This window comes from Mesoplodon bidens (genome assembly GCF_964165515.1).
Source record: "Mesoplodon bidens genome assembly, chromosome: 9".
Taxonomy (NCBI): domain Eukaryota; kingdom Metazoa; phylum Chordata; class Mammalia; order Artiodactyla; family Ziphiidae; genus Mesoplodon; species Mesoplodon bidens.
The window spans coordinates 25,481,290-25,496,437 of NC_138166.1; positions in this window are offsets into that span (position 1 = coordinate 25,481,290).

A 15,148-nucleotide genomic window follows, 5' to 3' on the forward strand; every position below is an offset into this window, starting at 1 on the left:
TATATTCTTGCCTCCTTTGTCAAAGATAAGGTAACCATATGTGTGTGGGTTTATCTCTGGGCTTTCTATCCTGTTCCATTGATCTATATCTCTGTTTTTGTACCAGTACCATACTGTCTTGATTACTGTAGCTTTGTAGTATAGTCTGAAGTCAGGGAGCCTGATTCCTCCAGCTCCATTTTTCTTTCTCAATATTACTTTGGCCATTTGGGGTATTTTGTGTTTCCTCGCAAATTGTAAAATTTTTTGTTCTAGTTCTGTGAAAAATGCCACTGATAATTAGATAGGGATTTCATTGAATCTGTAGATTGCTTTGGGTAGTAGAGTCATTTTCACAATCTTGATCCTTCCAATCCAATAACACTGTATATCTCTCCATCTATTTGTATCATCTTTGATTTCTTTCATCAGTGTCTTATAGTTTTCAGAGTACAGGTCTTTGTCTCCTTAAGTAGGTTTATTCTTAGGTCTTTTATTCTTTTTGTTTCAATGGTAAATGGAAATGAATCCTCAATTTCTTTTTCAGATTTTTCATCGTTAGTGTATAGGAATGGAAGAGATTTCTGTGCATTAATTTTGTATCCTGCAACTTTACGAAATTCACTGATTAGCTCTAGTAGTTTTCTGGTACTATCTTTATGATTCTCTAGTATAGTATCATGTCATCTGAAACAGTGACAGTTTTGCTTCCTCTTTTCTGATTTGGATTCATTTTACTTATTTTTCTTCTCTGTTTTCTATGGTTAAAACTTCAAAACTATGTTGAATAATAGTGGTGAGAGTGGGCAGCCTTGTCTTGTTCCTGATCTTAGAGGAGTATGTTTCAATTTTTCACCATTGAGAGTAATGTTGGCTGTGGGTTCATCATATATGGCCTTTATTATTTTGAGGTAAGTTCCCTATATGCCCACTTTCTTGAGAGTTCTTACCATAAATTGGGTGTTGAATTTTCTCAAAATCATTTTCTGCATCTATTGAGATGATTGTATGGTTTTTCTCCTTCAATTTGTTAATATGGTGTATCACATTGATTGATTTGCATATATTGAAGAATCCTTGCATTCCTGGGATAAACCCCACTTGATCATGGTGTATGATCCTTCTAATGTACTGTTGGATTCTGTTTGCTAGCATTTTGTTGAGGATTTTTGCATCTATGTTCATCAGTGATATTGGCCTATAGTTTTCTCTTTTTGTGACCCCTTTGTCTGCTCTTGGTGTCAGGGTTATGGTGGGCTCCAGAGTAAATTTGGAAGTGTTTCTCCCTCTGCTATGTTTTGGAAGAGTTTGAGAAGGATAGGTGTTAACTCTTCTCTAACTGTTTGATAGAATTCTCCTGTGAAGCCATCTTGTCCTGGGCATTTATCTGTTGGGAGATTTTTAATCACACTTTCAATTTGAGTGATTATGATTGATCTGTTTATATTTTCTATTTCTCCTTAGTTCAGTCTCAGAAGGTTGTGCTTTTCTAAGAATTTGTCCATTTCTTCCAGGTTGACCATTTTATTGGCATAGAGTTTCTGGTAGTAATCTGTCATGATCCTTTGTATTTCTGCAGTATCAGTTATTTCTCCTTTTTCATTTCTGATTCTATTGATTTGAGTCTTCTCTCTGTTTTTCTTGATAAATCTGGCTAGTGACTTATCAATTTTGTTTATCTTCTCCAAGAACCAGCTTTTAGCTTTATTGATCTTTGCTGTTGTTTACTTCATTTGTTTATCATTTTTTTCTGATCTGATCTTTACGATTTCTTTCCTTCTGCCAACTTTTGGGTTTTTTTGGCTCTTCTTTCTGTACTTGCTTTAGGTGAAAGATTAGGTTGTTTATGGGAGATATTTCATGATTCTTGAATAGGATGGTATTGCTATAAACTTCCCTTTTAGAACTGCTTTTGCTGAATCCCATAGGTTTTGGGTCATCGTGTTTTCATTGTCATTTACTTCTAGGAATTTTTTGATTTACTCCTTGATTTCTTTAGTGATGTCTTGATTATATATTAGCGTATTGTTTTGCCTCCATGTGTTCGTATTTTTTACAGTCTTTTTTTCTTGTAATTGATGTCTAATCTCATACCATTGTGGTCAGAAAAGATACTTGATAGTATTTCAATTTTCTTGAATTTACTGAGGCTTGAATTCTGACTGAAGATATGATTTATCCTGGAAAATATTACATGTGCACTTGAGAAGAAATTGTATTCTGTTGGTTTTGGATGGAATGGCCTATAAATATCAATTAAGTCCATCTAGTCTATTGTCATTTAAAATTTGTGTTTCCTTATTTATTTTCATTTTGGATGATATGTTCCTTGGTGTAACTGAGGTGTTAAAGACCCCTACTATTATTGTGGTACTGTTGATTTCCCCTCTTATGGCTGTTAGCGTTTCCTTATGTATTGAGGTACTCCTATATTGGGCGCATAAATATTTACAATTGTTATATCTTCTTCTTGGTTTGACCCCTTGATCATTATGTAGTGTCCTTCTTTGTCTCTTGTGATAGTCTTTATTTTAAAGTCTATTTTATCTGATATGAGTACTACTACTCCAGCTTTCTTTTTATTTTCATTTCCATGGAATATCTTTTTCCATCCTCTCACTTTCAGTCTGTATGTGTCCCTAGGTCTGAAGTGGGTCTCTTGTAGACAGCATATATAAGGGTCTTGTTTTTTAAATCCATACAACCAGTCTATAACTTTTGGTTGGAGAATATAATCCATTTAAATTTAAGGTAATTATCTATATGTTTGCTCTTATTACCATTTTCTTAATTGTTTTGGGTTTTTTTTTTTTTTTTTGGTAGGTCTTTTCCTTTTCTTGTGTTTCCCGCCTAGAGAAGTTCCATTAACATTTTTTGTAAAGCTGGTTTGGTGGTGCTGAATTCTCTTAACTTTTGATTTTCTGTAAAGGTTTTAATTTCTCAGTTGAATATGAATGAGATCCTTTCTGTGTAGAGTAATCATGGTTGTAGGCTTTTCCCTTTCATCACTTTAAATAAGTACTGCCACTCCTTTCTGGCTTCAGAGTTTCTGCTAAAACATCAGCTGTTAACCTTATGGGGATTCCCTTGTATATTATTTGTTGTGTTTCCCTTGCTGATTTTAATAGTTTTTTTGTTTGTATTTAATTTTTGATAGTTTGATTAATATGTGTCTTGGTGTGTTTCTCCTTGTGTTTATCCTGCTTGGGACTCTCTTCACTTCCTGGACTTGATTGACTATTCCTTTCCCATGTTAGGGATATTTTCTACTATAATTTCTTCAAATATTTTCTCAGACCCTTTCTTTTTCTCTTCTTCTTCTGGGACACATAATTCATATACTGATGCACTTAATGTTGTCCCAGAGGTCTCTGAGGCTGTCTTCAATTCTTTTCATTCTTTCTTCTTTATTCTGTTCTGCCACAGTTATTTCCACTATTCTATCTTCCTGGTCACTTATTCCTTCTTCTGTCTCAGTTATTCTGCTATTGATTCCTTCTAGAGTATTTTTAATTTCATTTATTGTGTTGTTCATCATTGTTTCTTTGCTTAATAGCTCTTCTAGGTCCTTGTTAAACGTTTCTTGTATTTTCTCCATTTTATTTCTGAGATTTGGATCATCTTTACTATCATTACTCTGAATTCTTTTTCAGGTAGACTGCCTATTTCCTCTTCATTTGTTTGGTATAGTGGGTTTTTATCTTGCACCTTCATCTGCTGCATATTTCTCTGTCTTCTTATTTTTTTTTTGAACTTACTGTGTTTGGGGTCTCCTTTTTGCAGGCTGTATGTTCATAGTTCCTCTTATTTCTGGTGTTTGCCATCAGCTGATGAAGTTGGTTCAGTGGCTTCTGTAGGCTTCCTAGTGGGGTGTCTGCTGCCTGTGTCTGGTGTGTGGGGCTGAATCTTGTCCCTCTGGTGGGCAGGACAGCATCCTGTGGTGTGTTTTGGGGTGTCTGTGAACTTAGTATGACTTTAGGCAGCCATTATGCTAATAGGTGGGATGTGTTCATCTTGCTAGTTGTTTTGTATGGAGCATCAAGCACTGGAGCTTGCTGGCCTTTGGGTGGAGCTGAGTCTTAATATTGAGCTGGAGATCTCTGGGAGAGCTTTCTCTGATTAATATTACATGGGGTCAGGAAGTGTCTAGTGGTTTGACATCTTGGACCTGCCTCCCCCACCTCAGAGGCTCAGGCTCAACACCAGCTGGAACACCAAGACCCTGCTGCCTGCATGGCACAGAATAAAAGGAAGAAAAAATATAAAAAACAAAAACAAAAATAAATCGAACATACAGAACCCCAAAACAAATGGTAAAAGCAAAACTAAACAGACAGAATCACACAAAGAAACATACACACACACACTCCAAAAACGAAAAAAAATATATAAAAGGAAGAGAGCAACCAAACAAATAAACAACCCACAAATGAAAACAAACTCTAAAAACTAAACTAAGAGAAACATAAAACCAAAAACAAATCAAACTCATGTCCACAGTTGCCCCCTAAATCCACCTCCTCAATTTTCGGAACACATCTTGTCTACTCAGGTATTCCCCAGATGCAGGTTTTACCAAGCCAATTGAGGGGATTTAATCTGCTGTTCCTGAGGCTGCATGGAGAGATTTCCCTTTGTGTTCTTTGTTCACAGAACACCTGGAGTTCATCTTTGGTTTTGGCCCTCCCTTTGTGTGTAAGCCACCCAGACAAGAGGGCGTTAAAGTAGCAGCTGATCAGGGCTCTCTTACTCACTCAGGCTGGGGAGAGGGAGGAGTACAGTAGTCATAATTGGGATGTGGGGAGTGCCTGCAGCAGCAGGGGCTGGCATGTAGTTGCACCAGCCTGAGACATGCTGTGTGATCTCCCAGGGAATTTGGCCTTGGATCACATGACCCTGGCAGTGGCATGCTGCACAGGCTCCTGGGAGAGTGTGGGTAGTGACCTGCATTTGCACACAGGACCTTTGGTGGCAGTAGCAGCAGCAATATTAGTCCGTTCCCGCCTCTAGGTTCCAAGGTGATAGCCACGGCTCATGCTCATCTCTGGAGCTTGCGTAGGCAGTGCTCTGCCATCTGTGGGCACATGGAACAAGAAGGCCCTCTCCTTGTGCACCCCAAAACAATAGTCTCTTGCCTCTCTGGCTGGTCCAGACTTTTTCCTGGACTCCGTCCTGGCTATCTGTGGAACGCTAGCCACCTTCAGACTGTCTCCATGCATCAAATTCCGGTCCTCTCCCTGGGGTTTGACCTCCGAAGCTCGAACCTCAGCTTCCAGCCCCCACCTGCCCCAGTGGGTGAGCAGACAAGTATCACAGGCCAGTGAGTGCTGGTCGGCACCAATTCTCTGTGTGGGAATCTCTCCACTTTGCCTTCTGCACCCCTGCTGCTATGCTCTCCTCTCTCTTCCACATCTTCTTTATCCATTCATCTGTTGATGGACAGTTAAGTTGGTTCTATGTGTTGGCTACTGTAAATAGTGCTGCAGTGAACATTGGCGTGTATGTATCTTTTCGAATTAGGTTTTCCTCCTGATATGCCCATGAGTGAGATTGCTGGATCTTAAGGTAGTTCTATTTTTAGTTTTTAAGGAACCTCCATACTGTTTTCCACCATGGCTGTACCAATTTACCTTCCCACTAACAATGTAAGAGGGTTCCTTTTTCTCCACACCCTCACCACCATTTATTATTTGTAGACTTTTTATGATGGCCATTCTGACCTGTGTGAGGATACTTAATTATGGTTTTGATTTGCATTTCTCTGATAATTAGTGATGTTGAGCATCTTTTCATGTGCTTTTTGACCATCTGTATGTCTTCTTTGGAAAAATGTCTATTAGCTCTTCTGTCCATTTTTGATGAGGTTGGTTTTTTTTGTTTTTTGTTTTTTTTTTGATATTGAGCTGCATGAGCTGGTTGTATATTTTGGATATTCATCCCTTGTCAGTCATTTCATTTGCAAATATTTTCTTCCATTCTGTGGGTTGTCTTTTTTTTTTATGGTTTCCCTTGCTGTGCAAAAGCACCCATTTATGATAAAAACTCTCCAGAAAGTGTGCAAAGAGGGAACTTACCTCAACATAATAAAGGCTATATATGACAAATCCACAGCTAAAATCATTTTCAATGGAGAAAAGCTGAAGGCATTCCCTCCAAGATCAGGAAGCAGACAACGTTGTCTACTCTCACTACTTTTATTAAACATAGTATTGGAAGTCCCAGCCATGACAATCAGAGAAGAAAAAGAAATACAAGGAATCCAAATCAGAAAAGAAGAAGTAAAACTGTCACTGTTTGCAGATGACATGATACTATACATAGAGAATCTTAAAGATGCTACCAGAAAACTACTAGAGGTAATCAATGAATTTGGTATAGTAGCAGGACACAAAATAATTGCACAGAAATATCTTGCATTCCTATACACTAATGACGAAAAATCTGAAAGAGAAATTCAGGAAACACTCCCATTTACCATTGTAACAAAAAGAATGAAATACATAGCAATAAACCTGCCTAAGGAGACAAAAGACCTGTACTCTGAAAACTGTAAGATACTGATGAAAGAAATCAAAGATGGCACAAACAGATGAAAATATATACCACATTCTTGGATTGGAAGAACTAATATTGTCAAAATGACTATACTACCCAAGGCAATCTGCACATTCAATGTAATCCCTAACAAATTACCAATGGCATTTTTCACAGAACTAAGACAAACATTTTAAAATTTGTGTGGAAACACAAAAGCCCCTGAATAGCCAAAGCAATCCTGATAAAGAAAAGAGGAGCTGGAGGAATCAGGTTCCCTTACTTCAGACTATACAACAAAGCTACAGTAATCAAAACAGCATGGTACCTGCACAAGGACAGAAATATAGATCAATGGAACAGGATAGAAAGCCCAGAAATAAACCCATGCACCTATGGTCAATTAATCTACAACAAAGGAGGCAAGAATATACAATGGAGAAAAGACAGTCCCTTCAATAATTTGTGCTGGTAAAACTGGACAGCTACAGGTAAAAGAATGAAATTAGAACACTCCCTAACACCATACACAGACAAACTCAAAATGGATTAAAGACCTAAAGGTAAGGCCAGACACTATAAAACTCTTAGAGAAAAACACAGACAGAACACTCTTTGATATAAGTCACAGCAAGATCTTTTTTGATCCATCTCCCAGAGAAAAATAAATAAATAAATAAATAAACACATGTTTTGGCCTTTTTTTAAAAACTAGGTTTCAAAAGACTTAGGTAATGGTAGAGCTTCTGCATTGTAGATTTTCTACTAAATCTTTAAGTTTTTCCACTATAAAAAAGTTCGTGGCATTAAGCTTTTGATTTCCAAGGCACCCATTTCAATGACACCCATCTTGAGTAAACATATTGCCAGCTGTATGACACAGCTACTCCCTAAGCAGCAAGGGAAGGTGCCTGGCCACCCCAGCCATGAAGGACCTCTTTTAGAAAGCCTTAGTGACCTACATGGTTGATACCTTTAGTAACTCCACACTTCCCTCCTACTCTTATGTTGTTTTTCTTTTTTAGAAATTTATTTATTTATTTTTATTTATTTCTTTGGTTGCATTTTGTCTTCATTGTTGCACGTTGGCTTTCTTTAGTTGCATTAAGTGGGGGCTACTCTTTGTTGTGGTGCACAGGCTTCTCACTGTGGTGGCTTCTCTTGTTGCAGAGCACAGGCTCTAGACACGCAGGATTCAGTAATTGTGTCATGAAGTTTCAGTAGTTGTGGCTCATGGGCTCTAGAGCACAGGCTCTGTAGTTGTGGTGCACGGGCTTAGTTGTTCCACAGTATGTGGAATCTTCCTGGACAAGGTCTTAAACCCATGTCCCCTGCATTGGCAGGCAGATTCTTAACCACTGTGCCACCACGGAAGCCCCTACTCTTATGTTTTAAATTCTCCAATAAAGAGTGAACCTCTGAAACCCTAGCCATCCCACACTTGGACCCTAATTAATGCAGAGCCCCAGGTGTGTGCACTCTCTCTCTCTCTCTCCCATGTGACCTCTGTTGTGTTGTGTATTCTCTAGGATTTGTAAGTAATAAACCTTTGGTTTTTCATTTCTTTTTTTAGCTGCTACATTTTAGGGTAACTTTTATGCATCTGTAGATAACTAACATAGCATGCTAGTGAACATAGCCCCCATCATCTTGAGAGTGATTGGAATGAACAGAGCAACCATTCACTAGTTGAATTTTAGGGGAATTTAATTTGCACATTGCCTATTGACCACTATGGAAATCAGGACATGTGCTTACCAAATATTTTACAAGCTCTAAAATTACAGAGATTACCCAAGTCTGTTCCAGTTCTATCCCATTACCTCACACCATTATAACAAACATAGGTGGTGGTTCCAGTGTTGGTAACTTTTTAAGGGAAGAAGAATATTTACCCTATAAGGGTTGACTTTTGATCTAAGAGGTTTCTTAGCCTCTCTGATCCCAACAGCCTTGTCTCTTATGCTTTGGCCCTTGTGGCAAATTGTATTTTTATAAAATGAGTGTGATGTTATATCCCTTCCCACATGCTCTCCTCACTTTATGATGCTGACACTCTTCCCCTCCAGAGGAATCAGAGTGGGTCTATAACTACAGCCAAAGCAATGCTTTGTGACTTTCAAGGCTGAGTCATAAAAGGAAATAAATCCCAAACTGGCCCTCCTGAGACACTTGCTCTTGGAACCCAGCCACCATGCTGTGAAGAAAGTAAGAAACCACACAAAAAGCCCGCATGTAAGTGTTCTGGCTGAAAACCCCACTGGGGTCCCAGCTGACAGACAGCGTTAACTTCCAGATAGTGAGTGAAACTCCAAATGATTCCACCCCGACCACTGAGTAACTCCCAGCATTCAAGCTGCACCAGTGGTGCAACCTGGAGCAGAAATGAGCTATAGCCATTGTGTTCTGGCCAAATTGCAGATTCATTCATATAATAAAGCATTACTGTTGCTTTAACCCACTAAATATGGGACAGTTTTTATGCACATTGTATAACTTGCAACATCTCAAGTTTACCATCGAAGTTCTAAATGTCTTGTGTTTATATTATAGATATTGTAAGTCATGTGAAAGGGAAGAAACAGAGGAAAGCAATAATGCAAGCATCTTCCTAATCAAAATACTGCAGTCTGAAACATCGTCTAATAGGTTAGAGAAGCAAGTGTGCCTTAGTTCTTAAGCAATCTTTTAATTTATATCAGGCTGCTGTATGATTATTTTTAATATTTTTATTGAAGTATAATTGACCTACATTGCTATATTAGTCCTAGTCTACAACAGAGTGATTCATTATATTTCTATGCATGACTAAATGATCACTTCTATAAGTCTAGTTATCAGCTTTCACCATACAAAGTTATTACAATATTATTGACTATATTCCCCATGCTGTTCATTTCATCTCCGTGGGCTCATTTATTTTGTAACTGAATGTTTGTTCCTCTTAATCTCTCCCCCACCTATTTCACTCATCCTCCCTATGCTCCTCCCCTCACCACTTGTTTCTTCTCTGTATCTATGAGATGGATTCTCTTTTTATACATCTGCTCATTTGTTTTGCTTTTTACATTCCACACGAAGGTGAAATCATATGTTATTTTTCTTTCTCTGTGACTTATTTCCCTTAGCATAATACCCTCTAGGTCCATTCATGTTATCCCAAATGGCAAGATTTCATTTTTTTATAGCTGAATAATATTCCATATATTACTCATATATACATAGATCACATCTTCTTTATCCATTCATTAATCAATTGAGATTTAGGTTGCTTCTGTATCTTGGCTATTGTAAAAAAAGGTGCTGCAATGTTATGGCAGAAGTTATTTCACATAGTCCATAAAAATACAAAAAATACTTTCCATGAACTAAAGTGAGGCTAAGTACCTAAGATACAATAGTCAGACCAGACAGAGAGCAAAAAAAAGTTTTTAAGTCAACCATTCCCCCCAGCTTCTGTCTCTCTGCACTGCAGAGAAGCAATGTCTGTACCCATTTGAAGCCTGCAGAAATAATTCATGAATGAGACAAATTTTATTTGACAAGATTATCTTCTCCAATAGAATCATCTTCCTCCATTTATTCCAAGACCAGGTTTCATCACAATGCAACAGTGCTGGGGAAGGAAGAGGTCAAAGAATGTAATTTGCATCAGAGTGTGAATATGGGATAGAAAGTAGTTGAGACCTTAAGATACAGGTGCTAATGAGGCCCATGTTTCTGGGCTTATACACCCTCTTCTTGGTTAAAATAAATAGTATTGAAAAGTAATGACATTGAAAAGTGCCAAAAGTAAACCAGTGAAAAATCCAAAATCTTAGATATTTTTTAAGAATAAATAAAATAATAAATAAATGAAGTAAATGATTCAAAGGACAATGTTAAAAAAAACTAAAATGAAACACTAAAGGAGAGCAGAAGAAATAAAAGAGACAAAAAGGACAACTTCTTTTGGAAAACAATAAACATGAAAATGTAAAATTAAAACCAGAAGCTAATCTTTAAAAATAAGATAAAGTAGGTAAACATTAAATAAATCTAATCAGAAATATAAGCAAATATAGAAAGCATCAAATGAGAAAGAGAATATAACCAAATATATAGACAGAATTAAAATGAATAGATTTTTATACAGAGGTATTTGCCAATAAATTATAAAACTGACAACTTTCTGGGCAATTATTTTCATTAATTAGCATCAAAAAGAATAAACCCAATTATACCAATAACCATGGAAATGTATAAAACATGCACACAACTTAACTCTAAAAATGTCACATTCAAAATATTTCACAAGTAACATCTGTCAAACAGAGATACCAGGAAAAAGAATGCTGATCAGCCCCTTCATGAACATAGAAACAAAGAGACTAAATGCCATCTTGGCATGTAATTCCCAGTACACATTGAAGATTAATGCAGCAGGGCTGGTCCAGTGGTTTGGAAGCTCCAGGTGGACAGGTGTGCAGCTCAAGGATGACAGTAGAGAAGCAGGTGTTTGCCATGTCCTCCTCTGCTGTCTACAGGTAGATTTAGGCTAAGTCTGGTCTTCATTGATAGAAAATGTATGCCAGGAGCCACTGGGGAGACAGCCACTTTTCCCTTTTGATATCTAGGAGGAGAGGGAAGTTGACACCGTTTCACTGGCAACTGTGATTGAAGAACACTTTAAGAAGCTTCCAGCAAAGCTCTCCTCACTTCCAATTGGTCAAAATTGAGTCAAATGTCCACTCTGACCTAACAACTACTAGAATTGGTGGGAATCTCCTCAGCCCAAATGGAGTCAACACCTAGTTGAGATGATTTTGTTTGGGGTACACATTAAAGAACAAACTGGGTTTTCCTTGCCAATATATATATATATATATATATATATATATATATATATATATATATATATATATTAGATGCTAAGTGGGCCAGCAACAGACACTACCCACTGGGTGTGTTTTTCACTATTGCCTGATCCTGTACAACTCTTCTCTCTCTGAGCTTTGATCAACGCTTTTCTGGAAGAGAGTTCCCCAAAGTTAAATGAACACAAGTTATCACACAAGAAACAAACTTTCATAGATTATGTTATGTATTAGAGAGTATGGAGTGAAGCAAAAGTTAAACCCAATTAGAATTGTGTACCACATGTGAACTCCCTGAAATTCCCTTGAAAAACCCCTGACAGTGGGAATTTCCTATCAGTTAAGATCCTTAATGAAACCACACTTCTTCCGTTTTTGTTGTTTGATATATCTCTTTTACTCTCAAATCTGTGCTAGAAAATCCAATTAACTCAACCTTCTTTGTTCTTGCCTCACATTTTAGAACCTGCACTGTAGCCAAATATTTGCATAAGGGTGCGTTAGGCTCCACTGAGACGACTAAGAATCAGTGCTGTTCCTTTGTTCCTTTGTTTGGTTTCATTGTTAGTATATAAAATATATGCCTGAGGAAGTTAAACTGGAAAGAATATGATAACAGTGGTTAACTTTGGACTGTGGAACTAACAGTCCTATTTAGTTTCTTCTTTGAGTGTTTCTGCACAAAGTAGTTGTGAAATTCTGTTGACAACTTAGGTTTGGAAAACCTAATTTTATTTTTCTAAGATTAAACTACATTTGTGTTTTGAATTGGCATTTCTCCAGAGTAGTTGTAAGCCTATTCTTAAGGATAGAGCAGAAGCTTTCCAACCTCTCCAGATTACACTGGGTTTGTCTAATTTCCAGAATACTGCAGATGGTAGTTGGAATCCTTCCTCAAACATAGAAGGCAACACGAGTATCTGACAATTCTTTGTAACATACTCATTTCCTATCTGGCCTTTTATGCCTCTGTTTTTTCCTACTCTTCAAGACATAGCTTATCCTCGCCTGACCGTGTACTAGCCTTAAGTGCCAATGTGGAAATTATACTGTAAGGTGTGTTAGATCTTCTCTGTGTAAACTCACTAGTAGCTGTTCGTCTCTAAACAGGGTCTCTCAGCCTTGCTGCGATTTTATCTGGGGAACAGACCCATCCCATTTGCTCCTTTATCTCTTCTCCCTCTTCTTGTCCTGAATTTTTCACTTGTTCACTCTTTTCCTATTAGGGGTTGAAACATATTCTCAAATGTTCAGTCTGCTACTCAACCCCCAAGGTGGAAAATAAGAGCTGGGAAGAGGTATGAAGATGACATGCATCCTTCCTGCCATGTACCTCACCTCTCTGGCTGTGGGGAAGACATGGGAACCTGTCCCCATGGAACAAGAATCTATCCAGAGAAATGGTTGTAAAACAGTTTGGTACAAAGCTCTCTGCAAAGAAAGACACTAAAAGTGAGATTCAATATGGAACTATGGAAGTCCATAAATGCATTAGCTTTCCCTCAGAGCTAGGCTTGTGATGTCCCAGGAAAATAGATATTTTGCAGATGTTTGCTTGAAATTAAAAGATTCTACACATGATCTTTTTCTGTCTGTATTCATTTTGCCAATCCCTACAGACCAACTATTCTTCCTTAGTTTTGTAGGTATTAGTACATGCTTCTTCATTTTTCCCTTAATTGTATTCTCTTACATATCCTTTACAATGCAACTCTAACTTAATTTAGTCTGTCCCTGAAATCCAGTGTGCATACCCTTCCAGATTAATGGCCCTTAAACAGTTAAACAGTTTTTAATGTCACTGACATTTCCCATGACCCTAGGAAAGTGTTCTATTAAATAGACGATTAAATTTAAACATAGCTACCCTGATTTTAATGTCTTCTATACAGCCCTGTCTTATGTCAAAATACTATTGGTTCAAGGCAAATTGATCTGAATGATGTTAGAAAGATTTGCTGCAAGGGAAAAAGAGACAGTGCTCACCTGTGAGTGGGATAGAGAAGATGCATGAAGGTGGAGCAGGTATATCTGCTGCAACCATAAGTGGGTCCACGGGCTGGGGGGAGGGAGTTGCCTGTGAAGGGCCTCAGCAAAGCCATGCAGGGGGGAAAAATTCAGATAACAGCAAGGACCTGCTCTCCACTAGTTACTGGGAAGGTTTAGGAAAGAAAGATTTAGTGGAGAGTATTAATCCTCACCCCTCCCCAACTGTGCATGGGCAAGTGAACACTGGCGTGCCTTTCCCTAAAATATTGTTTTCAGGATCAGTGGAGACATTGCACAGTCCTCAATGCTCTTGGAGAAGCAGTTTAGTATAATGGCTAAGAGTCAGGTTTCTGCAGCCAGACCCCATGGATTCTTGTCCCAGTTCTGCCCCCTGCTAGCCTGGTTACCTTGGATAAGGTACTTAACCTCTTATGCCTCAGTCTCCACATCTGTAGTAGAGGATAATAATACTGTCTGCTTCCTCAGATTTTTGTAATGATTAATTAAGCAAAGCACTTAAAACGGTGTCCAGCTAACAAATGTCAGCAATGATGATGATGATATTTTTTACCTTCCCAACAGATTGTAATGACCCTAAGGATAGAGCCTGTTATTCAACCTGATGCGTTGCATAAGCTAGTCCTAGATTTCATGTTCAAAAAATGCTTTCTTTTCTCATTTATAATATGGTGATCAAAATCAAAGCAAAATCTATCATAGAAGAGAATATGGCATCTGGCTAAGTCTGCTCTGATTTCCTTGGGGATCCAGATTAAAAAAGAATTAAGATCCATGAGAAAGGAAAAGAAGGATTTAGGGAAAGAAATAGAGACTTGAGGATTTTAAATTCCAATGAAGATTTAGGCACTTCAATTTTACCTCCTGCTGAACTACTTTTCCTTAAGAAAACCCTTAAGAAGCTAAATTTAAGTACAAGTTAAATCAGAGACTGGAGAGCCAGCTACTGAAGTATTTTTATACCACTTGACTTCCCTGAAGATATTCAGAAATGTTATGGCTATGGAGAGTCCAACTAGGAATTCAGTGCAGAGCTCGAACTTGAGGTGAATAAAGGTGAGAAAGTTATTCCCCTAGTTTAGGGAATAAGGGGGATTCAAATCTGAGGGTCAATATTACTAACTTTTATTTTCTTCTGATGAAATCACCAAAATGTGTGTATATACTTTAGGGAGAGCTTTGATGTTAGATGATAAAATAAATGGGACTTTCAAGAAAGAGGAGCTGTCTGTTGGTACCGTGAGGTTAAGATATATGTATGTTCTCTAAATGGAATGAGCAAAGGCTATAATATGGTGTGTAAATAAAAACCACCAAAGCAAGCTGAAAGGACCAGACAGGACTTCATTCTCTTTGTCTGTATGTTTGTGGGTGCATGTGTGCACGTGTGAGCATGTGTGTGTGTCTCACGGATTGGTGGGTGGGAATTGTATATCTATGATTAGGGGAAAGGCAGTGGGCAAGCAGAGGTCCCAAGGTGTATTACATTGAACCTCGGGGCACTGGTAGTGAGTGAGGGGTCCTCAGGAAGGTTCCAGAGCCCAGATCAGCTTTGTCACTCTCTCCAGGGGGTCACTAACATGCAAGAAAAGAAAATCATTTCTTAAAGGATGAGCAGTTGGAGACACCTTTGAATTTTAATGTTGAGATTCATTCCTATCCAGTTCTGGTGACCTGCTAATTAAGTAAGCTCCTTAGCAAAGGAATGACCCAGGGGTTTTTCAGTCCCTAAAAACCAGCACACTGCTGCAGAGAACTAAAGTTCTGCTTTT